The sequence below is a fragment of the Arvicola amphibius genome, chromosome 10, assembly GCF_903992535.2.
Source record: "Arvicola amphibius chromosome 10, mArvAmp1.2, whole genome shotgun sequence".
NCBI lineage: Eukaryota > Metazoa > Chordata > Mammalia > Rodentia > Cricetidae > Arvicola > Arvicola amphibius.
This window is the reverse complement of record NC_052056.1, coordinates 54,163,314-54,189,269: the sequence shown is the minus strand read 5'-3', so window position 1 is coordinate 54,189,269 and position 25,956 is coordinate 54,163,314.

Below are 25,956 nucleotides of genomic sequence, written 5' to 3'. Positions count from 1 at the left end.
TAATTTTAACAAAGTAAAAATACATAAAACCAAACAGGTATCAAGTAAGAATTATAGCTAGAATATTTATATCTACTTTATCTTTTATCATAACTAAGGAAAAATACAACTATAACTAAAAATTCTTCAACTCCATCAAAGACTCCAGAAGGATATAATATTACCTAAGTAAACAGAAAGTACATTTTAAGCAACTTCCTACACTCTAGAATTGACAGAGACATTTTTCTGCCTTGACAGTCATACAAAGTTCTTATGTACCATTGGGGCATCCATCTTTAGCCTACATGCCCTTAGTATCTGACAGACTTTCCCATGAAGCAGAAAATTTCAAAGACAGTTCTGCCTATATCGGCAGTTTGTCAGTCACCTTTTTCTGTGTCCTGCAGAATGTCTGGCATACTCTTTCATGGAACAGGAACTCTAAAGGACCATTTCACCATTAGGCAAGTCCAGCAGCCCTTTCTCTTGGGTCCTGAAAGTCCAATTACAAGCAGTCCAGGCAAGATCAGTTTTTTGCACAAATGGCTAGAAAATTTCATAAGGAACCTCTTCAATGTCCATCTTCCTCTTGAAGTAATTGGTGCTTCCAGGAGCATTTGTGTCTCACTGTCAAGAAAATCCTAAATTCTCAAAACATTTAAATGCCATATTCTGAAGGTCTCAGAAAGATTTGACGAATACCTATATAACTGAAATATATCTCTATATATCTAGAAAATGTAAATAACATAATAGAAGCTTGACTATTATACATGACTCTCTAATAACCTATATTTCTTAATTATACATTTAAAAATGATCTGTACAAACATAATACCTTAATCAAGATCAGAAATACACAGTATAACAAAATTGACCTTAAATTTGTATCAATAAAGCAAGATTCATACCATTTCAAATTTCTATAACATATCTTTCTTTAAATGTAAACCAACATTATAAACAATATTTGGGAATTTGGGTATAGGTCTCTAGACTATTTCCTGTTGATTGAGAGTTCTGTTAATCAGGTTTTTCATGCTGTATCCTGAGTGCTGGATTCATTTCAGTTGTTGGTCACCTTTTTCACCATTCAGCAGTTGGGCAAATTAATTTTGGGGGGTATTCATGGCAATTGTTCAGGGAATCTTGGTCCATCAAACGACATCAGTCTGAATTAATCCACAGGTTCTCAACTTCTCTGGAAACAAAAGAAGAACCTCTTTTTTAAAGAAACATATCCTTAGATTCAAATTTTGAAGACAAGATACCTTTAAAGTATATATATATATATATATATATATATATATATATATATATATATATAGTATATATCTGTATATATGTATATACAGATACATATATACATACATATATACATGTATATACATATATACAGATATATACATACATATATATACATATATATATATATATATATATTAGATACTTAGCTTCATCATGGTCAAAATATTTGAACAAAACACAATAATATTCATAATCCAGACTCTCTCTGTATATTCCATCTTTATGTGGCTTATTCTTTATTTACTCCTTTTAATCTATGACTGTAGGTATTCTGTCTCTTTAAAGACTTTGTTTTTTTAGATTTACTTTTTTTCCAACTCTCTATACTCTTTTTCTTCTCTTTTCCAAGCTTATGCACATTTATCAAAAACCGTTACCCATTTAGAGGTCTTTTTAAATCTGGATTTGTCTTTAATGCATATTTTCTAACCAGAGGCACTTCTTAAAATGCTAAGCCCTTCTTAAGAATCTAAGCTGAGGAATTGCTAGGGTACGTATGGCCCTGCCTGCTCTCTTTGCCATCCAACATGGTGGATTCCATTCACCACCTCTGCAAGCTGTGTACATTCCAGTTCCAAGTATGCAGTGGGTCAATGTTGAACCATTAAGCAGTTTGTAACACACTGCTTACAAGCCCCAATTAAATGTTTGGTCTCCTGAAAGAGCCAGAGGTTGCCCTGGAAGCACAACACAGAAAGCCAGCATTTAAAAGCCACGTTGCTTTTTTTTTTCTGCTACCACTGAATCAAGAAAACCTCTCTTGACTCCCTTGCTCATGTTCTCCCTCCAGCTCCTCATTTGGGCCTTGGGAGCTCAGTCCTGCACTCCAATGTGGGTCTCTGTCTTTATATCCATCCATTGCCAGATGAAGCTTCTATGGTGATATGCAAGATATTCATCAGTATGGTTATAGGAAAGGGCCATTTCAGGCTCCCTCTCCTCAGCTGCCCAAAAAACTAGGTGGGGTCATCTCCATGGATACCTGGGAACCCCTCTAGAGTGAAGTCTCTTGCTAACCCTAAAATGGCTCCCTTAATTAAGATATCTTCTTCCCTGCACCCCTATCCACCCTTCCTCCATCCCAACCATCCCATTTACCCAGGGTCTCCCCATCCTCCCCTCCTCACTTTTCTCTCCACATCTCCCCATCGTCCCTTACTGCCACCCCACTCCTACCCCCAAGATCCCAATTTTTGCCTGTCAATCCAGTCTACTTCCAATATCCAGGAGGATAACTATATGTTTTTCTTTGGGTTCACTTTCTTATTTAGCTTCTCTAGGATCAGGAATTATAGGCTCACTGACCCACCCACTGAGACGGTGGGGCTGGTCTAATGGGAGCTCACCAAGACCAGCTCGACTGGGACTGAAAAAGCATGGGATCATAACGGATTCTCTGAACATGTCGGACAATAAAGGCTGACTGAGAAGTCAAGAACAATGGCACTGGGTTTTGATCCTACCATATGTACTGGCTTTGAGAGAGCCTAGTCTGTTTAGATGCGCACCTTCCTGCACCTGGATGGAGGGGGTTGGACCTTGGATTTCCAGCAGGGCAGGAAAGCCTGACTGCTCCTAGGACTGGAAAGGGAGGGGAGGGGAGTTAAGGGAGTGGGAGTGAAATGGGAGGTGGGGAGAAGGCGGAAATTAATAATAATAATAATAATAATAATAATAATAATAATAATAATACAAAAAAAACAAAAACAAAAACCTCTCTTAAAGGAGCTATGGCACAGCCAAAAAAACATCAAGAAGCTGTGTTAATCACTGTATTTTTGTGCCTAGAATTCCTTTTCAAACCCTCTCAGATATGAAGTGGATTTGATAGGATACACTATGAAAGACTTGATTAACAGAGCCCCCATTTAACAAGAAGTAGTCTAAAGACCTACGCCCAAATTCTCAAATATTGTTTACAAATGTTTATTTACATTTGAAGGGGGACATGCGTTAGATATTTGAATTGGTATGAATCTTGCTCTATTGATACAAATTTAACGTCAATTTTGTTATACTGTGTATTTCTGTTCTTGATTAAGATTATGTTTGTCTCTCTCATTTAAAAATGTAAAGTATAATTAAGAAATATAGGTTAATAGTCATCCATGTTTGTGATACTTATAGTTAAACTAATCAGGTTCTTTAGATACATAGAGATTGTATTCTGCATAGATAGGTCTTCTTCAACCACTACAAAGAACTGTAGAATATGGATGGCATTTAAATAACTTAGGGTTTTGTTGATGTGAGACACAATTGCTCCTGGCGCAATGATCTATTCCCAAGAGAATATTGAGGAATGAAGACACTCCACTTGGAGCTTGTTTTCTTCTTGGCAAAACTGGCCTTTGGGCAAGGAATTGCCCATGCATAGTTCACTGACAAAATGCACAATGTCTGGACAGGACAAGCAGGAAGCAAGAAAAAACACGATCAAATCTTGCCAAAACAGAGTAAGACTGTTTTGAAAATTTTTCTGCCTCTAAAAATGGTCTGTCAGTTACTCTAGGCCTTAGCCAAAGTTGGTTGCTCTAATGTTGAAAATAAGACTTTGAGTGACTGCCCAGGTAGCCAGCTGTCTCTGTCATTTGTTGCACATTTTGAAAGTTGCTTGATTGTTCTTCCTGCTTACTCAAGTAATATTATTTTCCTTCTTAGTTCTTTGATGGGGTTGAAGACAAGATAGTTGTGGTGACTTTCCTCTTATGATTTGGCCAAGTTATTTAATACATGACTTAAACTACTTAGGATAGGATAATTATTGAAGCATTTATTACAGGTTTCTTGCTTGACATTGTTTATGTTGGTTGTAATTCTAATTTTTATACCTGATATTTGCTCTTATTGTATATACTTTTGTATTAGGCTTAGAATTTTCTTATTTAAACCAAAGGGGGGTGCTATAGAAATTCCCTCAGTGAGTAGCCTTTAAGTTACCCACCCACTTGGGCATGGCCTCTTATACTATAAATGCTGATGTAAAATGTGTATCTGGCCTCTCTTCTGTAGGCATCATTTGGTCCCTGTTCATTATTCATGCAGAGGATTGTGATCTGTGAGTCTACCCCTAAATAAATATTTTTTACTATACTCAATTCTGAGCTAGTGTGAGATTTCTTTTTAGCAACCTTCTTCAACCCTGGATAAGAAACAGCTGAATTTATCCTTCACATGAAAAGGTAAAAAGATTTATGATTGCCCTAGTGCCACTAAGATATCTGAACTTAAGTATATTTACTGTATAATTGAAGATAATGATATTTGAACATGACTCAGATTCCAAATATAATAATACACCATTTAATGGACAATATTATTGTATCAGAAACAGAAAGACAGCCTAAGATTGATTTGGATGCACTTCTGACCCATGAAAGCTGGTTAATAAATCCATCAGTGATCCAAGGTTCTGCATAAATAGTAAAATACTTAAGACTATTCTGATGCTTCTCAAGAGAATAAATACTAGGGTTTGTTGTTAATTACTGTCAGTATCAATGACAAATGGGAACTGTGTTGGCTTTTTATATACTGAAAACACATCTATTCTGTGAAAAGTTATTCATACTTCCTTGTGTGACTTTCTGTCATTCATTCAATTTCTTACCTATTGAAAAACTCCAGTACTGCTTGAAAAGCTAGAATCTGTTTATAGAATGATGTAGGCTAGAGTAAGAATCTCATTAACTTCAATATATTGAGTAAACTAGACTAGAATACAAGTTAGAATACTCTATTTGCCAATTATCAGTTAGAAAATTGTCCCCAGATACAGATTTTCTAGAAATGTTATTAGTCACATGAGAAATTATGATATGAGATTTTCTATTTTGTCATAAAGTAGGTATAATGAAAGATGTGTGCTATAAACCACATCACAATTATATACGGAATTCTACTACCAACAGTGATTAGGGAAATAGGACTCATGACATGATCATGTAATAAAATTAAAGATTTTAAGAGAAATTAATGTCTTTATGAAATGAGCTTCTACAAGTTGTCTTGCCTATTTCCCATCATGATGACATAGGAAACAAGTACTCTTTGTGAACCAGAGAGTCATTAAGTATCTTTTTTTTTTATTTCTCTGTTTCTACACATGTAAGCAATAAATGTTTCCTGTTGATATTGTAGCACAGAAACTCCTTGGCTGAGTGTGAAAGCGAATGCTTTTTTGTCTAGTTGCTTCAATAACAACTTTGGAGACTGTGAAGCCTAGACAGCATGGCAGAAGCATTCTAATCCATTTAACATTATTTTATCTTTGGGGTACAGAAAGACTGATGAGAGTTTTCAGCAGTAGAGAAGTTTCCTGTTTCTTGCATGGCAATTTTCATTTTAAAACCCAAGTTTTCTGGGAGTAGCACTGTTCACACATTTATTATAATTCCATTTCAGCTCATTTTAAGACTTGTGTTAGCTTACTGACTGGTGTATTGCCATAAGACATTTTCATAGATCTTTTGTTTTGATTCATTTAACTATCTTCCACTTACCTCCAGCCCCTTTCTCATTATTACTTAATTCCTAACTCCCAACATGGTTCCCTCTCCTTTTATATCACATTCATTCTAATATTTCACAAATTAAATACTTTTATTTGTGCTGAGATAGCATAATTTCATGTTTTATCCACATATCCCTTTTTGGGGTTAATTTACTTCCCAACCTCCCTTATTTTCTTATATTCCTCTGCTTGTAGTTTTCTTACAGCTGTTTTTCCTGTCTCTGCTTTAGTTTTCTCTAAATATACTATCCCTGCTTCCTTTACATTTTCTTACCACCAAAAGGCCTTTTCTAATGTTAGGTCTTTTACTTGTGTTCTATATTTAATGCACAAAACAAAAGATTCAAAGTTATAATTTAATTATGAGAGAAAATAAAACAGATTTGTCTTTCGTGGTTATCTCACTCATTATAGTTATGAGAGTTCCATCCATTCACTTTCAACTTCCATGATTTCAATTTTTCTTTGCATCTGAGTAATACTCCATTGGGTGTATATGTGACATTTTCATTGTTTGTTCACCAACTGGTGGTCATTTAGATGAATTTTAGTGCCTATATATTAAATAGAGCAATAGTAAAAAGGATGTGCAAATGTCGCTATTGAAGAACATAAAGACCACTGAATATATACTAAGGATGGATACACTGACTTAAATCATAGTTATATTTAGAGCTTTTTGAGAACTCTTCACACCAATTTCTAGAATGGTTTCATTCATTAATTTGTACTCCTATAAATAGTGTAAAGATTTAATTTCACCACATCCGTGCCATCATTTGTTGTTTTGAATTGTTAAATTTGATTTGGCTGAGAGTAGTTGAAATAGTTTTAAAGATTAAAGTAGTTTTTAGGTTGTTTTACTTGATGGCTAAGGATGTTGAGGAAATTTTATAATGTTTATTACACAATTGTATTTCTTTTTTTAGAGACATTTTGTTTCTGTTACATAGCCCATTATGCAATTGTATTGTTTATTATCTGAGTGTTTCCCTTTATTTCTCTTTCTTTCTTTTTTGTTTTTTTAATATTGTTTGTTTTTTGGTTTTTTTGTATATTTTCAGTCACATGAGTATCTGGCAAAGATTTCCTCACATTCATGGTATCACATTCTCTGGAAACAAATTTATTACTTCTTATGTTATTATCAGCTGTCTAGAAATTATGATCACCAGCCAATCCAAATATTAAATATCTCATTAGACGATGCTAAAATAAGTATACAGAGCCCTGATGAAGTAGGAAACTGACATACTCATGGTATTTAAATATTCTTGTGACAACTGGGGACTTACAAGAGCTTAAAGAAAATTAAACTATCCTTTGAAGATTTTTATTTCAAAACTACTAGAAATCTTCAAAAGCTAACATATACTGGTTTTTATTTACTTAAAATTATATGGGTTCAATTCATTCCCTCCATTATGTTGGTTGCTAAAGTTCAACTCAGGTCCTTGGGCTCAGTGGCAAGTGTCTTCTCTGCTAAGTCATTCCACAAAGCCACAGTATTAAATACTTTAGACTAGTTCTTCTTTCAAAACCATGTCTTTCCAAGTTTTCTCGGCGTCTATTCTAGTAGTCAACTATTTTTGTTATGAATTGGATTGTTAATGTATTTTTAAGTCATCAGTTTAGTCCTGGTTGTAAAATACTTTTACAGCTAAAATATCCTTATGTGAAACAACACATTATCTATTTCCTGCTAGATAAGTGACTGAAAAAAAAAAACCCACAAAGCAATCACATTATAAGTAATTTTGCCTATCAATACTTTTTGGAGAGTAACAACAGGAAAAACAGAGCAGGCGTTTCTGCTGGAGGATCTTGTTGTTTTCATTATTCTTTCTTTATTAAGCACTTTAAAAAGGAAGTACAATTTTTAGTATCAAAAGGGTATTATTAAAATGAAGAAACTTTTTCGAGAGTCTTCTTGGAAATTACTCAGCTTGGAGTAATGATGTGTTCAGGTTTCTATTCTCTATTCCTCATATATGAAATTTTTATGACAATCTTGCTTTCTAAATATATTTTAATGTATTTTGTGTTTTGACTATCCATATTTCTTTGAAAAGTTTCAGTTTTTTTAAGTAGAAAAACTTTATAATATTTAATTTTAATGGTCATGATTGCAATTGGCAATTAACTTAAAATGTTATAGTATTAATTCTTCATGAAAATTAAGTAGCACATATTCACATTTGTTCTTAAGAGGTCCCCAAAATAGCACCATTACGTTGGAAGAGGAAATGGGAATCAGATTTAGATGGTCACTTCCCAAAACCTTTCAGTGTATCTATTTCTGCTCCTTGTATCAATTCTGAACAATTTGTCTGTCATTAAAATCAGTATTGCTTTTATCTATCAGGGAGCAATTAGAACATTTTGTCTTCTAGAAACACAAAGCACTGACAACCAAAATACTAGCACAGAAGAAAATGAATTAACTGCAAGAATGAGAGATTCAAATAGGATTTGCCTCAATGCATTAAGCTCTGGTAGCAGACTGTTACTGGATCTTAGAACATAAAGCTTTTGTGAATTTATAAATATGACAAAGTACATTATGTTATTATATTTAAGTGTAATTTGTTTTAAAATGATGGAAAGATTTATTTGACAAAATATTGAACTATATGTCTTGACTTTCTATAAATATATAGATGTCATGTTCTATGGCCTTTCTATATGTGCACAAATGCATATGTGAAACTAAATATCAGTGATATTTAACGTGTTAATTAATGTTGATGTTTCTTGCCTCTGTTTAGATTCCCATACTTGGTTGATTCACTTATTGTCCTTAGAAAAGAAAAAAAATGTAAGAAAGGGGAGGGAAGGGGGAGAAGGAGGGGAGAGAAAGGGGAGAAGGAGGGGAGGGAGGGGGGAGGAGGAGGGAAGGAGATGGAAATTTTTAAATATAAAAAAAAAATAAACCATGAGAAAAAAAAAAAAAATTGTATAGCTTAACAATAAGAAACACATTTATATACTTTCACTAAAGGAACTTTCTTCCTTTGTTAAAGTGAGTTAAGATGAAGAGTACTACAGTCATTTATTTTGAAATTTCTTTTGCTTTTAATAATAGTGAATTGGATAATGTTACTTTGAAAAAGGTATGAACTTTAAAAAGTATGTGAAATCCTACATACATTTTTCTTAATATAAACATGGAAAATGTATAATATGACTGAAAATGTGAATATAGCTAACATGGCTATTAGTTGGATAATTATTTTCATGAGTTGACATAACATTTTCTGCATATGGTGTATTTTGGTAATCTATGGGAGATTTCAGAAAGATAAAATAGTGCTCTGTGCATTTAACAATTTCAACAAGTAATTGCCCAGCCTAAAATTACAGTAATTTTACCTGGTCAAAGAAAAAAACATAGGAAAAAAAACCAGAAAATTTAGGTCTTTGGTGTTTAATATTTGATTCACATTTTATGCTCAATTAATTGGCCTCTATATTACAATTTATTCTAAATATTTGATAATGATTGCATTGTGTTTTAAAACAGGATGTAAGGGAAGCTAATAAAATCCCTAATATAGTTAAGGGAATCCTGTAAATATATTTTCCTTAGAATCATTGTTTTAAGTATTTTGTTTTGTTTAAGATGTGGCTTTAGAAATTCAAGAGCAGGCAAACATATTCCTCACCTTACTGACTAAATAATTACTCTTAGAGAAAAGAACAGATTTTTTAAAAATGAGTTTTAACAGAAGGAAGGAAAGGAAGTAGGGACAACGGAAAGAATGAAAGGTGCTGGAGCAATGGCTCAGTGGTAAAAAGCCTTTTTTCCTTATTTCAGAGAATCTGAGTATGACTCCAGGCATTACTATGGGGACACACAATGATACATAACTCCATTTCTATGGAATAAAATACCTTCTTCTGGCCTCGTCAGGCACCAGGCATATACAAGGTATACATACATACATGTAGGCAATACACATATACATTAAAAGCAAAACAAGAACCCAGCAATCTTACAACAGGAGGATTTGAACACCTCAATCAAGAAGAAGTAGAAAAATTTGACTTTATGAAAGTGATAGAGGCCCTTAAACAAGAGGTGAAAAACTCCATTAAAGAAATGGATGAGAAGAACAACAAAAAGTTTGAAGAATTGAGTAAATCCGTAAATGATATCCTAGGAAACCAAGGAAAAACAATCAAACAGATAATGGAAACAGTTCGAGACTTGAAAACTGAAATGGAGGCAAGGAAGAAAACATAATTCAAGGGCCGGCTGGATAAGGAAAATCTAGGTAAATGAATAGAGACTACAGTAACAAGCATAACCAACAGAATACAAGAGATAGAAGAAACAACCTCAGATTATGAAGATACCATAGAGAGAATAAATACACTGATTAAAGAAAAGAACAAATCAAACAAATTCTCATCACAAAACATTCAGGAAATCTGGGACACAATAAAAAGACCAAACCTAAGAATAATAGGGGTGGAAGAAGGAGAAGAAGTACAGCTTAATGGTCCAGAATATATATTTAATAAAATTATAGAAAAAAACTTTCCCAATCTAAAGAAAAATATTCCTATGAAGGTTCAAGAAGCATACAGAACACCAAATAGCCTGGATTCAAAAAAAAAAAAGTCCCCTCACCATATAATAATCAAAACACAAAACATACAGAATAAAGAAAGAATATTAAGATCTGCAAAGGAAAAAGGTCAAGTAACTTATAAAGGTAAACCTATAAGACTTACACCTGACTTCTCTATGGAAACCATGAAAGCCAGAAGGTCCTGGATAGATGTATTGCAGAAACTAAGAGACCATGAATGCAAGCCCAGACTACTATACCCAGCCAAGCTTTCATTCACTATCAATGGAGAAAACAAAATTTTCCAGGATAAAAACAAATTTAAACAATATGTAGCCACAAATCGAGCCTTACAGAAAGTAATAGAAGGAAAATCACAAACCAAGGAGTCCAACAATGCCCACAATAACTCAGACATCTAGCAAGGCTTCACCAGCACATCTCAAAGAAGGGAAACACACAATCTCTACTAACAACAAAAAAAAAAAATGACGACTGGAGTTAACAACCACTGGTCATTAATATCACTTAATATCAATGGACTCAATTCACCTATAAAAAGGCATAGGCTAAGAGACTGGATACGAAAACAGGATCCAACATTCTGCTGTTTACAAGAAACACACCTCAACCACAAAGACAGACATCTACTCAGAGTAAAGGGTTGGGAAAAGGTTTATCAAGCAAATGGACCTAAGAAACAAGCTGGTGTGGCCATACTAATTTCTAACAAAGTTGAAATCAAACTAAAATCAATCAGAAGAGATGGAAAGGGACATTTTATACTCATAACAGGAAAAATCCATCAGAATGAAGTCTCATTCCTAAATATCTATGCCCCTAATATAAAAGCACCCACTTATGTAAAAGAAACATTACTAGAACTCAAGGCAGTCATCAAACCACATACACTAATAGTAGGAGACTTCAACACTCCTTTCTCACCAATGGACAGGTCAAACAGAGAGAAACCTAACAGAGAATTAAAATACTTAATGGAGGTAATGAACCAAATGTCTTAACAGACATCTATAGAACATTCCACCCAAATAGGAAAGAATATACCTTCTTCTCTGCAGCTCATGGAACCTTTTCGAAAATTGACCACATGCTCGGAAACAAAGCAAACTTCCACAGTTAACAAAAAAATATTAGTAACCACCTGTGTCTTATCAGATCACCATGGATTAAAATTAGAATTCAACAACAATGCTACTCCTAGAAAGCCTACAAACTCATGGAAACTGAAAAGTCAACTACTGAACCACACCTGAAATTAAAGTCTTCCTTGAATTTAATGAAAATAAAGACACAACATACTCAAACTTATGGGACACTATGAAATCAGTGCTAAAAGGAAAGTTCATAGCACTAAGTGCCCACTTAAAGAAAACAGAGAAAGCACACATTGGAGACTCAACAGCACAGTTCCAGATCAACTCCAGATCAACTCCAAAAAATTAGTTGCCCTCCTATACACAAAGGATAAGGAAGTAGAGAGGGAAATCAGAGAAGTATCACCTTTCACAATAGCCACAAATAGCATAAAACATCTTGGGGTAACGCTAACCAAGGAAGTGAAGGATCTATTTGACAAGAACTTGAAGTCTTTGAAGAAAGAAATTGAAGAGGATACCAGAAAATAGAAGGATCTTCCTTGCTCTTGGATTGGGAGGATCAACATAGTAAAAATGGCAATTCTACCAAAGGCAATCTATAGATTCAATGCAATACCAATCAAGGTCCCATCAAAATTCTTCACAGATCTTGAGAGAACAATAATCAACTTTATATGGAAGAACAAGAAACCCAGGATAGCTAAAACAATCTTATGCAATAAAGGAACTTCTGGAGACATTACCATCCCTGACTTCAAACTCTATTACAGAGCTACAGTATTGAAAACAGTTTGTTATTGGCATAAAAACAGAGAAGTCAACCAATGGAATCGAATAGAAGACCCGGATCTTAACCCACAAACATATGAACACCTGATTTTTGATAAAGGAGCTAAAAGTACACAATGGAAGAAAGAAAGCATCTTTAACAAATGGTGCTGGCATAACTGGATGTCAACCTGTAGAACAATGAAAGTAGATCCATATCTATCACCATACACAAAACTCAAGTCGAAATGGATTAAAGACCTCAATATTAATCTGAACACATTGAACCTGATAGAGGAGAAAGTGGGAAGTACTCTCCAACATATGGGCACAGGAGACTGCTTCCTACGTATAACCCCAGCAGCACAGACATTAAGGGCAACATTGAATAAATGGGACCTTGGAAAGCAGTGTGGTGGTTTCTCAGGAAATTCGGGATCAACCTACCCCAGGAACCAGCAATTCCACTCTTGGGAATATACCCAAGAGATGCCCTATCATGTTACAAAAGCATTTGTTCAACTATATTCATAGCAGCATTATTTGTAATAGCCAGAACCTGGAAACAACCTAGAAGCCCTTCAGTGGAAGAATGGATAAATAAACTGTGGAATATATACATATTAGAGTACTACTCAGCGATAAAAAACAATGACATCTTAATTTTGCATGCAAATGGATGGAAATACAAAACACTATTCTGAGTGAGGTAACCCAGACCCAAAAAGATGAACATGGGATATACTCACTCATAATTGGTTTCTAGTCATAAATAAAGGACATCAAGCCTATAATTCGTGATCCTAGCGAAGAAAATAAGGTGAACCCAAAGCAAAACAGATAGTTATCCTCCTGGATATTGGAAATAGTCAAGATTGCCAGGCAAAAGTTGGGAACTTGGGCGTGGGGTGGCATGGGGATAAGGGGATATGGGGAGAGAAAAGTGTGAAGGGGAGGATGGGGAGAGCTTGGGGGAATGGGAAGGCTGGGATATAGGAAGGGTGGATATGGGAGCAGGGAAGTATATATCTTAATTAAGGGAGCCATTTTAGGTTTGGCAAGAGACTTGACTCTAGAGGGGTTCCCAGGTATCTAGGGAGATGCCCCCAGCTAGTTCCTTGGGCAGCTGAGGAGAGGGAGCCGGAAAAAGGCCAGATTCTATAGCCATACTGATGAATATTTTGCATATCAACATAGAACCATCATCTGGCAATGGATGGAAATAGAGACAGAGCCACACATTGGTGCACCGGACTGAGCTCCCAAGGTCCAAATGAGGAGCAGAAGGAGGGAGATCATGGGCAAGGAAGTCAGGACTGCGAGGGCTGCTTCCACCCACCGAGATGGTGGGGCAGCTCACCAAGGCCTGCTGGACTGGGACTGAAAAAGTATGGGATGAAACCGGACTCCCTGAGCATGGCGGACAATGAGGGCTGCTGAGAAGCCAGTGACTGGATTTTGATCCTACTACACATACTGGCTTTGGAGGGGGGGGGTGGCCTCTTTGGATGCTCACCTTCCTGGACCTGGATGGAGGGAGGAAGAGCTTGGACTTCCCAGAGGGCAGGGAACCCTTACTGCTCTTAGGACAAAAGAGGGAAGGGGGGTCTAGGGGGGAGGGGGAGGTCAATGGGAGGCGGGGAGGAGGCAGAAATTTTTAATAAAAAAAAAGAACTGAATTTTAAGGCTCATTGATTTGGAAAGCTCTAACATAATTTCAAAACTGGTAAAAGTTCTTGTTTTTTATCATAACAAATTTTCTGTTGATACACAGATTAATAGAAACGGATAAATTAATATGTAAGAGTTAGCTAATAAGAATCTAGAGCTAATAGGCCAGGCAAGTATTGAATTAATATAGTTTCTGTGTGATTATTTGGGATTCTGGGAAGCCAGGAAATGAAAAGGCAGGCTCCCTCCTCACAAACTCTTACTGTGTTCAATTTCTAGAGATGAAACACAAGAAATTATTGCACAATTATTTAATTGTACTGGTGGTGATTGTCATGTAGAACATAAAGTTCTGTAGCCAGGCAGTGATGGTGCATGCCTTTAATCTCAGCACTTAGGAGACAAAGGCAGGTGGATCTCTGTGAATTCGAGGCCAGCCTGGTCTACAAGAGCTAGTTCCAGTTCATGCTCCAAAGCTATAGAGAAACTCCATCTCAAAAAAGAAAAGAAAAGAAAGTTTTGTAAGAGAAATAATGAATAGGAACTTCTGTAGAATTAACAATACAGAATCCCTGTTAGTATGATAGTTAAGCATGTGAGTGCTAAGTTAAATCAGAAAACTGGGGATATATTCAAAAAGCATTATTTCTAGATAAAATGAACATTAGGTATAAGGCTAGAAGAATACACTGGGTTGGGCAGGGCAAAGAATAAAAATTGTTAATATAATTGACAAAAACCAGTAAGACAGGTGATAGAAAGGATATAGGGAAGAGTATTCAGAAGGCTTTTACATCATTGAAAGAACCCAAAGACAGTGGCACTGGATTTTGATCCTACTACACATATTGGCTTTGGGGAGGCTAGCCTGTTTGGATGCTCACCTTTTTAGACCTGGATGGAGGGGGGAGGAAATTGGACTTCCCACAGGGCAGGGAACCCTTACTACTCTTCGGGCACGAGAGGGAGGGGGAGTGGAAGGGGAAGGGAGAGGTCAATGGAAGGCAGGGAGGAGGCAGAAATTTTTAATAAAAAACAGAACTGAATTTTAAGGCTTATTGATTTGGAAAGCTCTAACAATTTCAAAACTGGTAAAAGTTCTTGTTTTTTTATCATAATAAATTTTCTTTTCTATTATTATTTTATTATTATTATTATTGAATCTGACTGTATACCCCATGCTAACCTGAAGCTCACTATGTAGCTTAGGCTTGCCATGATCTTGAGACCAATTTTTTGTCACAGACCACTCTGTGCAAGAATCACAGGTAAGAGTCAAAATTCCTGGTTCACCAAATCTACTGAGCAGTATTAGAAGTAGAACAGTAGCTCCTAAGCTATAGCATAATTTTACTAAGAGAAAAAATAGAGATTGTGAACATCATATCAGTTATATGTGTCAGAGAAGATGGGTGATTAGATAGTGAACATCAAAGCAAAGAGAATGGAAAGACTCTAAGAACTATTGACTAGGAATCTCTGAAATCCTTGTTATTTCTAGAGATAATAAAAATGTAGTGGAAGCAAGGTTTTCCTTGGTATCAATAAGTTTTAAGTGATAATATTTTAAAGCCTACAATATATTATTAGACAATCATGTTACAAAGTTCAAAGGGTATGTGACACACAAAAATAGGTTCAGAAAAATTGCTTGTCTGAAGATACTAGTGAATAATATCACTTAAATGTGTTCTTGTTTACAAAAACATGAAGTACACAAGATATTTAAAGACTGAATCTCAAATCACATAAACATTTACAGTATCAATATTCTTTCTATGTGGAGGGGTTTACTTTAAAAAAGTGAAAGAAAAAATATAAGGTATCAGAATAAAATTATACTTGGTGTAGGAGGTCCTTTGTCTATGTGTTGCTCTAATTGGTTAATAAAAAACTGCTTGGAGTCTATGGCAAGGAAGAACAGAACTGGGCAGGAAATGCTAGAGTGTATACTGGAAAGAAGAAGAGCAAAGTCAGAGACAACCTGGAAGCACCAGAGACTCGACATTGGGAATTTTACCCAAGTAAGCCATTGCCACATAGCAATACACAGATTAATGGAGCTGGGTTAAATTAATATAAGAGTCAGCCAGTAAGAAGTTAGAGCTAATGGGCCAAGCAGTAATTTAATAAATACAGTTTCTGTGTGATTATTTCTGGGCTAAGCTAGCTGGGCGGCTGGTATGAACAAGCTGCCCCTCCTTGCTACAGAAACTCTTCCCCTCTACCAAAAGATCAATAAACAACTGTAAAAAAAATACTTCTACCAAACTTGGTAAGGCTTGAAGTCATTCATTGAGTTAAATATGAAAGCAACTATGGTTGATATATGGTGTTTTCAGTATGGTATTCTTAACAAAATTGTCATTGGAGTTGATAGTAAATATGGTAACAGAGATAGATAATAAATAATTGATTTAGTCTGTGTTCTTGTGACTCTAGAACCTGATAAGAACTAACTCGTGGAGGAAAGACATATTAACTCAGTAGAGTTTGGACAAATCATGGAAAGGAAAGCAAGGATGATCATCTTAGCTCATGGTGACTGACCCCTGTGCTAGAGAATGCTTATGTAACTGCAGATAAGGAAGCATAGCATGGAAAGGGCTAGGGAAAGGAAAAACTGCCAGTTCACTTCCTGTATTTATTTTCTCGCATGTAGGCTTCACTTCCTCAAGACTACACAGTCTCCCTAAATATCATGACTAGGTGAAAATTAAACCTTCAAACTGAATTTATGAAAGATAAGCTTGACTTAACCAAATAGCAGACACATACTTTGGGGAGCTATAAAGCAAAATAAAACAGAATGATGGTTTTATAGGTGAAAGACTTTTTAATAAAAATATGAGAGAGGTTTTTCAATGTCTATGCTGATAGAAATGAGTGTAGCAGAAAATTTGAGTAACGAAGCTGGTAATTTCACATTAGAAAAAGGGAAGCAATTCTGGTATTTAGAGCAGTCAGTCTTTTGTCAGAGCACAAAAATTCCAAAATTTAATATCAAACATGAATCAAGAATGTAAGGGTTAGAAGCTTTCTTTGAAGAGACAATCAAGTTTCACTTGCAACAACTTTTGGAATCCTCACAAAGTAAAGACAAAAGGCATTATGTATGATTTAAAAGGAGGAAAAACAGTGTGAAGAATGGAGGTCACTTAAACTATAATAGTATTCTGGCTTCAATTCCATGGCGTTTACTTCTGAAAACACAGGGAATACTGTTTTGAAACATCGAAAATGTTCAATAGGCTTTTTGTTCTGCAAAGTAAAAGACATATGAAATCTTTTAAAATAATTTGGCAAAAATGTTAAAGTTACTAACATCATGTTTTTAGTTTGGTCAACATGGTTTAAAATTCATTTGTCTTCCTCTTTAGACCTGATAAAGCTGTTGTAGCAGTAGGTACAAGACTTAGTGTGGTAGATTAAGATTTACCTGATATTATATTATGAAGTGATATAGCTTTAATCATTGTTAACCAAAAATAAGAGTATAAGGAAACTGAATATTTTGTGTGACTTTTGTCAGCTATAAGAACATTTGTATCTAAGCCAGGCAGTGGTGACTCACACTTTTAATCCAAGCACTTGGGAGGTAGAGGCAGGCAGATCTCTGTGAGTTCAAGATCAGCCTCATATACAATAGCTAATTCCAGGACAGGTTACAAAGCTACAGAGAAATCCTTTCTCGAATAGCCAAAAAAAAAAAAAGCAACAAAAGAAAGAAAAGAAAAGAAAAGAGAGCGAGAGAGAGAGAGAGAGAGAGAGAGCGAGAGAGAGAGAGAAAGAGAGAGAGAGAGAGAGAGAGAGAGAGAGAGAGAGAGAGAAAGAAGGCTTGGTTCTTTTTATCTATTTCTCTTTTCCATCAACAGAACAATCAACTAGAAATAATTCTTCAGTTGTTATGAGTGAATTGTAACTTTTAAAAAATTAATATTTAGAAGAAATTTCTAGCCTTTTGCACTGAAAACACTTTTTCTGTGTTTCTTTTTTGACTTTGTTTCATTTATAACTATTGTTGCTATGCGCCTACGTCACAGATAAAGACAAGCCACTGGGTGGAGAAGGAGTGCTGACGTTAGACGATCTTGTTTCTGGTCTCAGCTTATCTGATCCAGATTTCTCTAATAGTATTTAATTCTTCTGCCAGACCGAAGAAGCATTTGGAAAATATGATGGGCACACTGCATTACTTCAATTTGGTTTCAGCTGGCGGCCCTTCAGTATCATCTTATTAACTAGAGAATGACTTAGCTGTATAAATCTCAATAATGTCACTGGTAAACACACCCACTTGCTTCGGTTCACTACTTGATGGACAGAAAATAACAGTGAAGAGTCTATGCATGAATAATATATTAGGAAAGGCCTTAAAATAACCGTGACTGTTTTACGAGCACCACATGAATTTCCACACACTAGATAAAGAGTTAAAATAACCCAGCAGAGGCCACATTTCTTAAAACATTGGGGGGGGGGGTGATAAAAGACTCAATGTGAAACTTTTTTATGATAGTCAAAGATTGCTTACCACCCTGCAAAACTTACATAGCCAGAGTTTTAAGAAATCTTCATAGAAAATATTTTTCAATAGAAAAAGAAACACTATTGGAAATATCCGGAAGAGAGAAAGCATCAATTCTTTGTCACTCTGCCTAATATTGTTTCCCATTGCTGCTCTCTGTGACATCATAATGCACCTCTTCTATAGCTGACATTTAGAATGACTCAGGTTGATATTTCCTGAGACATAGATCTGTGCCTAGACCCATAGCCACATTAAATGATCAATATCATGGGACTGCAAGGTATGGTTACTCTAGCCAGTAATATCAGCACCTGGAGCCTGAGTAAAATAGAACAGGAGTTCGAGACCACCATAAACTATATACAATTCTGATAGCACTGGCTGGGCTGTGTGAAATCCTCAGTCTCTAAAAGAAAAAAAGACATACAAATAAAGTAAAATATAAAACCATGGCATCTATTTTTATGCTTTTGTATTTGTATGTACACACACACACACACACACACACACATATATATAATTTGCATGCCATATATATATATAAAGATATCTATCTATATATATATATTATATATATACATATATATATATATATCTTTGTTAGTATTCAATGTGAATATAGAGACATATCTTTCAAGTAGAGTAGTACTTCCAAATGGGAAGACATAATTAAGACTTTCACTGATTTGAAGAAACAGAGACAAAAGAATCATGTACTAGTAGTGGAAATAGTATTAGTCACATACTGATAGAGCAAAGCTTAAAGTGAGAACACCACAGGGTGATGTTTCTCTTTTTAAAGGACATCATGATTTTAAAAATGTTTATTGCATTTATTTACTTAGAACATGTGTGTGTGTGTGTGTGTGTGTGTGTGTGAGAGAGAGAGAGAGAGAGAGAGAGAGAGAGAGAGAGAGAGAGAGAGAGAGAGAGAGAGAGAGAGAGAGAGAGAGAGAGAGAGAGAGAGAGAGAGAAGGAAGGAAGGAACAGGGTTTTCTGCATACTACATTGTTGCATGTGAAGGGAAAGGGCAATGTGGATGAATCGGTTCTTTCCTTGTACCACATGTGACCCAAAATTTAAACTCAGGCTGTTGGGGTTAGCTGCTTGCATCTATACTTGGTTGAGCTATCTCTCAAGCTATTGATTTAGTCATGTTATTTTAGGTCACGTTTTCACTTAAATATCTGTATTTTTGAAAGAACTGTGTTATTTTAAGTAGAAAGGGTGACTTTTTCATAAAGGAGAAAATGTTGAGTTTAAACTCAAAAATTTTCCAAATCAAAATAATTTTGAGTAATAGTTAATATAAATAGACTACAAAAAGCTGTGGAAGTTCCTGCAGCCAATAGCTTTTAAGATCTCAGCCCACTTGGTATCACTTAAAGGCTATTGGCTGAAGGAGCTTCCTCAGGAACAAGAGGTGTGAACTCTCAAATTTCAAAAAATAATCATATTCAATTTATGTAATTTGGCTTTATTTTCTGAAATAAAATTATTTTGATGTAATTTTTAAAATTTATTTGCTAAAAACTTTCTATAAGATTCTTTAAAATCACTATCTGAATAATGTATCTCTGAGGAAGATAATATTTGAGCTTGCTTTTAGAATACCCCCTATTATAGCAGTACCCATTTAACTGTGGTCCTGAACTCAAAGCTACACCTTTCTCTGCTCATGGACTAAAAGTTGCATGACTCTGTCATAAATACCCTTGCCCAAAGAATAGAGTTTAGGAAGCTGAACATTACTAACCATACAAACAATTTTCCTATCAGGGTAACATAGTCTATTTTGACCACAGAAAATGTGCCTTAGGCTAGTTTATCTCAATTTACCCTATTTGAGGAGAACACTTTCTGAGGTTTAGAATGAATCTTCCTCATAGATTCCCACCTTGCAATCTGAAATTCACTGCTAACACTTTCATCTTCTGTTTATATTTTGCTAGAAGCAGCAAACAGGCTCTGATTTTGCTTTCCAAATTCACCAAATTCTGTTTCTTTTCTTTCTTTTTTTCTTTCCCTCATATAATATTGGATTCCACATTCATGTTCTGTTTTTTATGTTTACTTAATAGAATAACCATAAAGTAATAAACATCAAAACAAATTATTTCAAAATGCATTTTTATATACCAGCACATCTAGTTTCCTTCTGGATATAAGACATATCAAGAAAGGGGAACAATTTGAAGAAGAAACTATCCAGAAGAATCTCTTTGAAAAAATGACTATGTTCTCTGAACTTTAAACATTGATCATTGAGCAAAGTGACTTAAAAACCCACATTGGAAAAAAGTAACAACAAAAAAGCACAAAGTTGATAGTAATAAACTTTATCAAATGAAAACTAAAAAGAAAGAAAAAACAAAACTAAGTAATATATGTGGAGTACTAATTCATCAATTTTAGTAAGTTATTAATTAATTTAGCTAATTTAAATTCTGCCATTAGAGCTGTTTTGTGTGTGTGTGTGTGTGTGTGTTTGTGTGTATATTCTGAAAAACACTGTATCTTGCATTAAGGAAAAAAGATACTCTCTGACTCCTGAAATGAGAAAAGTACATTCTGACATCCTGAGAATCTCTGGCAAACACTTTGTCTGGGGTGGCCAATATTCTTTAGAAATGCTCAGAAAGGTAATGGTGCTTCACTTAAGTCCTTCTTATGAACAGACAGCTTTTTGCTCTTTAGCCTTTCCAGCATGTTTGTACAGTTGTAATTATAGGACCGACGCTTGAGAGTTCTACACTCTTTTTCTAAATTTAGCGTGGTACCACGATTCAGTTCTTTACTCTGTCAATCTCTATGAATACACAGGCAGACAAGTAGACATTGTCTCCTCCCCTCCCTTCCTCTCTTCCTCCCTCCCTCCTTCCCTCTCTCTGTCTCTCTTTCTTTCTCTCTCTGTCCCTCCTGCAGACACATACACAATGAGAACCTTTTAAGTTTACTGTTTATCAGGTAGGATCCAATCTGTTCTTCAGTCTGGTATTCTCCCTGACATGTCCTTCGTTTTCTCTTTCTTCACAGGTGCTATTCGTCTTTCCTTGCCAAACATTTGCCTTTCAAAACAAATTGTCTTGTATCAACAAAACATTTCCAACATAGATCAAAGACCAAATCACCAAATAAGTAACAGTTAAAAGTAATGTAATTGCAATATAATTTGCCTTAAGTAAATTTATATTGTCTACAAAGCAGAGAAAGACAGGAACTAAAAGTATTATTTTATGAATTCAAAGACAAAACAAGTTGACATGTTTTCAAAAAAAATGAATAAGAGACGAAACACACCAGGAAAGCAGACACAAAATCATTAGGTGAAACTTTATTTTGCCAAATTTGAGTGGGAACAATAGAGAGGAAGAGACATAGAAAACACACAACAAACAAATCTTCAGTAAGGGCACAGGTAGAAGAGGAATTTCAAATAAGGGAACATTGCGAGAACAATATTTAGCCCTTAGCAGTTTATGTCAAGAAGACAGGGAAGGAGTATTCCATAATAATGTGGTTGTAAAAACATATATAAAAATATAAAATTATATCATTCTATTGTTAATGGTTCACTTCAAGCAAATATAAGTATGATAAATAAAAGCAAATCTATAATCTAACATGATATACCAAAGCCAGGTAACATATTATCAGTATTAAAAGTCAGGTTACTTTTTTAATTAATTAATAGGCTAACATTTTTGAAAAATTAACTTTTATTGTTTTCACTATAGGATATAAACAGAGAAAGGACTCAAAGATTGAGTCCAGTGAAAAGATACCTGGAGATAAGTTATTTTTTATTGTATTATAATAAGTGAATATTAAAATTGAACACTACATCAGAACTAAAGAGTAGTACAAACGTGCATATCTATTAGAACAAAGTTTTCTGTAAACATATAAATTAATACTTTTAGAATAAAGAGACGAGGAAAGAAGATGAAAATGCTAATTCAGGTAGTAACACTCATACAGAATTAATAAAATGTAAAATTAAGGGTTTTTAAAAATAAATAAACAATCACTACTATAAAATGGATATTATTCCAAATATCTGAACAACCCATATAAAATAGCAAAGAAAGAATATCAAATATAAAATAGACATTATGACAAGATTAAAGTCAAATATACAACATTAAAAATGTAAAGAGGCTTAGCTTCTGCTAAAAGTTATTTTTATGTCATGCCATAACCAAATTGCAATTCTGCATTTATGAATAATTCCAATCTGGATGTTAAAAGTGTAATTTTGAAAGAAAAGAAAATTTTATACTAGCAAAATAAAATATTAAAACAAAGGAGATCAAAGACATTTATTGAAACATATGCCACTTGATAATATCAAGAAGTTTTATTTTTAAAATAGAGATAAAGAAGATGTGAGTGTTCATGCATGTATGGATTATCCTAAGAGAAAGAGTCAATCATGAGATAGAAATTGTATTTTCTCTCCCCATGTCCCCTTGCCCCCATCCCACCCCACCCCCAAGTTCCCAATTTTTGCCCAGCAATCTTGTCTAATTCCAATATCCAGGAGGATAACTATAGTTTTTTCTTTGGTTTCACCTTCTTATTATCTTCTCAAGGATCACAAATTATAAGCTCGATGTCCTTTAGTTATGGCTAGAAACCGATTATGAGTGAGTACATTCCATGTTCATCTTTTTGGGTCTGGGTTACCTCACTTAGAATAGTGTTTTCTATTTCCATCCATTTGCATGTAACGAGAGATCACCAAGACCAGTTGGAATGGGACTGATGGAGCATGCGACCAAACTGGACTCTCTGAATATGGCTGACGGTGGAGGCTGACTGAGAAGCCAAGGACAATGGCGATGAGCTTGGACTCTACGGCATGGACGGGCTCTGTGTGAGCTTTGTCAGTTTGGTTGATCACCTTCCTGGACCTGGGGGGAGTTGGGAGGACCTTGGACTTAACATAGAGTAGGGAACCCTGATGGCTCTTTGGCTTTGAGAGGGAGCCAGTGGGGATATAGGTGGAAGGGAGGGGAGGGAAGGGGGAAGAGGAGGGGAGGAGATGGAAATTTTTAAAATATTAAATAAAAAAAGGTTACATTCAAAAAAGATAGAAATTGTATGAGGTATAAAGAGAAATATGCAAAAGTCCTAGAGAGTAATCATTCTCTTTAGTTCATCAGTAATAAAGGAGTAAAACAAGCAAGTATGTAAGCAAATCGAAGAGAGTTTAAGCATTAAATGAACTCAAAGTTTGAAATAGCTGATTATATAAATGACAATTTGTTTTATTCATTATACTTTAGGAGTAGATGCAGATTGGTATCTATTACTATATACAAAACAAATACATTCTGTGTTCCATTTAGCATTTTTCTTAAATACTAAATCTTTTATCTTTTTATTTCATAAGATTTTCTCTACTGACATATATTTCCTTGAATCTAACTCTTCCTTTAAATACTTCTACCCAATTTATTCCTAATTAAGTTATGTTTGGATTATGGCTATAAATTCCCAGAGATTACTGCACTCTAATGAAGCAAAGTGATGCCAGAATTCTGTTGCCAATCTCTAATTCTTTTATGGCCTGTTTCTGCAATAATATTTGAGGATCATTTATTTTTAACTAAATTACATGCAGATTTCTCCATATGCCTTACAAATATATCCAGTGTTTATGATGGTACCCAATTTTGAGCTTTATCCTCTAATTCTTGCACTTACTTTTACCCTCTTATCTGAATTTCTTCCTTTTTTTCAGAAATTTGTTGCCCAAATATTTATATTTACTTTGAATTCTCTTAAGTATATTCTATGACTAATCCCAATAAATCTTTATTTAAATGTTATTGGTTGCAAATCATTACTTATCTTAAAGTAGGGCATTGACTCCTGCATTTCAACTTCTAGTCCATGCTCCTTTCTTTCACTGTGTCACTCTCTTCGTGCGCTATGGATTAAATAACTCTAACTTCTAGACTGAAATTATTTTCCAGAGATTATGAAAGTAATCAAACTCTGCCTTTGTGCATGGAGGCATAATATTGTAGCTTATGTACATGTAGAAGGAATGTAGAAAATTAAATCAAAATAGAAAGATTATTCTATATTGTTATTGATTCAATTGATTAGAAATGGTAGTTCCTAATCTTTAATTATTCCCATCTATTTCTGTTGAGATTATGGTTTACCTTGTTGTCAAAGATAGTTATAACCAAGCTGCAATACCTGACCAATCATTTCAGATATTTAAAATCTAATGTTTATCATCATTTTATCGATTATTAATCTTATTCTGTGAAAGCTTGTAAACTTGATGTGATTAAAATCACCTTGGAAACAATTCTGTCAAGGACCTTTCTGGTTGGATATATGAAGAAGGGAAAACTCACTTTTATTATGGAATCTTTATTTTTTGGATTATGATTCTGAACTGAATAAAAAGAATATTTATGGACAATTAAAAAAGAGATCAACATTTTGAAAGAAATTAAGGGGTTGGGGGAAAATGGGAATGACTGAAGAAAGAGGAGGGGGAAATTATGTTATAATTAAAATATGTTTGAAAACAAAGGCGAAAGGCTGCTGAGCACCAGTATTCATTAATTAACATTCTCTACTTCATGAATGCAGGTGCAACATGGTCTGTTGCCTCAGGCTCTGCCAACATGCCTCCTCCACCTATGATGGAGGATACCCTTGATATAGGAGCCAAAATAAACTTTTATCCTTAAATTATTTGCCAAGAATTTTGTTGCACCAAAGAGGCAAGTATCTAAACAATAACCATGGCTTTGTGAGTCACACATCTTCTTAGGTATCTCTATATCCCCTTTTTGAATTTTAGGGCAAAATTGTTCTCCTCGATGAGAGCATGGCAGCTGTTGGCCATTCTCTCCCAATCAGATATATATTTGTTTTCAATTATATGCTTTCTAAAATAAAACAACTGTAAACATATTTGTGCAATTTTTCTCAATCCACTTAAAATTATCTTGGTTACATTCCAAAAGTTGAATTGCTGAGAAATATAATAAATTAATGCTCATATTTTAAAAATTATGAGTTTTTCAAATAGCACTATTATTTTATACTTCACCAATAATGTGTCTAACATCCAGTTGCTCTACAATTAATCTAGTGATTAATTGTTATTGCTAACATTTTTAATTTTGATTGTTCAAATGAGTTTGAAAGGGAAATCATTGTGGTTTATTTTGCTTTCTATGTTGTTATTATTCAAGTTCAGTGAGAATTAATTTTATTAGTGACAAACTATTTTAAACATTTCTAGCAAAATGCTGATTTCTTAACTAGGAAATTGAATATAATCTAATAAGATCTGTACATAATTTAACAATTTAGGAAGCTCTATTGCTGGCCTAATTAAATATTGCTTTGCTGATTTAGAAGAAACCCAAAAAGTAAAGGGAAGCATTGAAAAATAATTTACCATTTTTCCATCTCTAGGCTTGGAATCTGTCACATCATATAATAAGG